The sequence below is a fragment of the Bombus impatiens genome, unplaced genomic scaffold (genome assembly GCF_000188095.3).
Source record: "Bombus impatiens unplaced genomic scaffold, BIMP_2.2 scf_0106, whole genome shotgun sequence".
In the NCBI taxonomy this organism is placed as follows: Eukaryota; Metazoa; Arthropoda; class Insecta; order Hymenoptera; family Apidae; genus Bombus; species Bombus impatiens.
This window is the reverse complement of record NT_176525.1, coordinates 565,666-569,276: the sequence shown is the minus strand read 5'-3', so window position 1 is coordinate 569,276 and position 3,611 is coordinate 565,666. Positions and strand designations below refer to the sequence as shown.

At 38.9% G+C, this 3,611-nt stretch overlaps 1 protein-coding gene across 1 annotated transcript in view; it reads left to right on the top strand.

Moving 5' to 3' along the window:
- The first annotated feature begins 6 nt into the window (after positions 1 to 6).
- The window catches only part of LOC100743058, an 11,697-nt gene continuing 8,092 nt past the window's right edge, over positions 7 to 3,611 (top strand). Inside the window, exon 1 of the mRNA XM_003486290.3 lies at positions 7 to 198. The gene's annotated coding sequence lies outside the window, so the exon portion shown is untranslated. The remainder of the gene's footprint in view (positions 199 to 3,611) is intronic.

The following is a 3,611-nucleotide window of genomic DNA, read 5'->3' as shown; positions in this document are numbered from 1 at the left end:
AACAACCACCCTGCCGCCGCTGCCTGCCACGGTGCCCGACGACGAGTGACTGAGTCCTCCGATTATTATCTCATTTGCTGGCACGAGCAGCACGCGACGCTACTGTCGCTTCCCGTACGATCCGTAGATCGCTCGCCTCTGGATCACCGCCGAAGAGAACCGGAACCCGGGACCACCTGCCTGTCGCCGCGTGTATAGGTGAGTCGAACTTTTGTCTACCGATTCTTTTTATTTCCTTTACTTCATTATACAATTTCGAGTGTTAATTTCTTATTTCGTAGATTCTTTTTATTTTTACTTTTATTTCTTTTCTTCGCCTTTTTTGCATCTTTGCTCTTTTTTGAGATTGGTCGTTGATTTGTTTGAGGAACTTTTATGGTCTCTACCATGTGACCTGATCGCCTCTTCTTTGGTTGCGCGCAAGAGACGAATGCGTTGAAATCGTGCGAAATTGTTGAGATTAACGTAACATGCATGAAAGATGGTGTTTTGGGGAACGGTGTCGATTAAAATCGGTTAGTGTTCTTTATTTCGAGCTGATTGTTGGTTTGGAAGTTTATTCGATGCTTGATTTCACGAAGGATGGTACACGTGGGAAAATTTGATTTGTTGCGTAACGACTGTGGTGTTGATTGTGGTAAAACGAAGTGATGGGATGCGGCAAGTTGATTTAGAATAGTTTATTAACTAATTTCATATCTGTCGTTTACAAAGAGGGTTATTCTGTGAAGTGCAGATATTATTACCAAATAAGTGTTCTCGGTTTCTCTTTTCTTTATGAGTTATTATTTGCATTGAAATAAGATTAGAAAAAATGTAAAAATGAATTGTGATTTATGATCGAGACAATGATTTATCCCACGTCGTGGTCAAATAATGACAGAAATAGAAAAAACGACGGTGAATATAAAAAATCGATTAAAAATTAGCATTAACGAGAGGATCCTGTGAGTATCACGTGACAAGTAATGAGAATTCATCTTACAATCCTAAATCGGCCCGTACATCTTCCTTTGAACCGCGTGTACGACAGCACTGATAACGTGTTCGAAATGCAGTTTGCAAATTCACATCTGGGATAATAAAAAGAATTGTTTAATTTATTTCTATTTACTATTAATTATCGCTATTGATCTACACATTTGTTAGTCGAATTGATTACAATTATTATACTAATAAATAAAATAAATTATAATTTTCAATTGTTCATATATATCGAAAATCCTTAGCTATGCTTCGTTCCTTGAAAACGCGCATATTTCAATTGTTTCCGATATTCAATTGCATTTAAATTTTATAAACATATAACCTGCATATCTTACATGTACACTAAGTTTTATTTGCAAGTCCAAGAATTAAAATTTTTAATCAAACGCTAGGTTAACACATCCTATTTTGAATATTATATTTAACATATTATTGTTGGAACACGTAGCAATAGCGTTTTCGCGTACAAATACGTGTTTGTATACGCTGTTTCCCATATAGGTCCAGTCAATACTCAACTACATAGCGTTAATATGCATTTAAAACGGAAAGATTTGATAAAATAAACGTTCTTTCGAGAAAACAGAATATTGAAAGATTTAATACGAATACCCGCTATCTTCCTCAACGAACAATTTCTCACCAGAAGAATCTCGGTTGGCATCTCATCGAACCAATTAATCCTCCCTTTCTTCTATAATCTTTCGCGGTTATCGATTATACCGCAGTTTGTGCACCCTCGAAAGCATTCAAATCCCCTGGCCGTTCCTTCAAACCACGATACACCATCACGTACTAATCTTAAGCGCTAACGAAAGAGTTCGTATCGGTGCGCCAGCTTTATTTATTGCCGGTGTGTCATCGTTCTCTGCGTTTCGCGTCTTTCGTTGCGTGCGCGTTTCTCTTTTATTCCTTTTTTATGAATACACACAGAAAGAGGAAGAGAGGACCGTTCGAATTACGCAGAGAGTTCAACCGTAAAAAAACCGAGTTCTACTGCGACTGACATTTTTTTTTCTCTATGTAAAGCGAGATCGTTCCGCGTCTGGTCGCAATAAAAATGTTTATGCTGACAGTAAAGAGATCGCCGCTACTCGAAGGCAGAACGAAGACACGGGAAGCGAAGAAACGAAGACGAATCGATTGAAATACCTGTCGAGGTTAACATTTAATTCGCCTTTGGTCTCGTATAATTGGTAAAAATATCTTTCGACATTTCATTCGCTATTTTCTCATGCATAGATGTGGCTCTTTATCGCCCTTGTTAATCATTGTTGTGCTTCGTTTTCACACGACCTGTGATCTAATATTCTTCTGCTTAGTTACGCGAGTCGAGAATTGGAGGTACGTTACGTAAAACTAATCGACCGTAAAGAAAAACAATATGCCAATTGCAGCGGATGCATGGTAATGACTCGAGTGACTCAAACTACTTGTAATTACATAAAATTTGGCATTAGATGTTTGTAGCGAGAATATATCATGTGTTGCGTATTATGTATTATACTGTTGTGATATATAAAAAAGGAGGGAAGACACTTGTATGAAAAATAAGAACAATAGTATTTTGCTTGATCCCTTTGTTAATTTTGATGAGACGAAAGCTTTGAATTATTTTTCGACGGTCGCGAGGAAGACAATGATGGAGAGTAATCGACAAAGAGACCTGTGCAAAATTATTGACAGACAATGTACAATATACGAAGATGTGAACAGGAGAAGGACGCACAAGACAGGGTATAGTAGGAAAGAAATGAGTAAAGATAAAGGAAGATTTAAGGAGAAGGTACAGAACTGTGAGATGATCAAAAACTAGGATCTACAAAAGACGAATAAATAAATAGAAGCAAGAACAGAGTAAACTCTTATTAAATGGGAAAGCAGATTATATTGAACGATATATGAAAAACGGGAAAACCAAGGATGAGGAACAAGAACACGAGACGCAATAAAACTGAAAGAAAGAAAGATACTTAGGAGACTTTTGGAAGAATAAAAGTAAACCGTAAAGATCAAGAAAATAAATAAAATAGAAACAGACGCGATAAAGGGAGGACCAAACACGCATGAAGAAGAATAAATAAAATATAACGGGTAAAAGAGCAATATACGATGCACGACAGATCCTTGCAGAAAGGGGTAAAACGAACCAGAAAAAAGGGGGAGTGAGGCCGAAGGTATACAAGCGGGTAAAGTACATAAAGAAGAAAGAAAACGAGAAATTAAGATGTGCAAGGGTGGGGGTGAAAGGGAAATCGTTCCAGAGAAAGGGTGGAAAGGAACGAATTAGGAAAAGAGAGGAGCGTACGTCGAATGGTTAGGGAAAGAGGCGGATGAGGGAGAATGGGAGGGAGGGTAGGGCGAAACGAGAGGAGCAGCAATGCAAATATTCGCGGCGACAGAGATTGAAACAATCCGCCAATTAGAATCGTCGACGTGAACGGGATTATGCAGATTCGCGGTGGGTGCGCGGACAGAACCAGAAACGGACTGGCAGCTGCCGCACCGTTCGCTTAATTCAATCCACCGAGTTGTCTTATGAATCGTAAACCGGCCTTCCCCTTCCGCATGAAACTGAAACTACGTCACGAGGAGACGAAAAGGAAAACGTCGTCGTCGTCGTT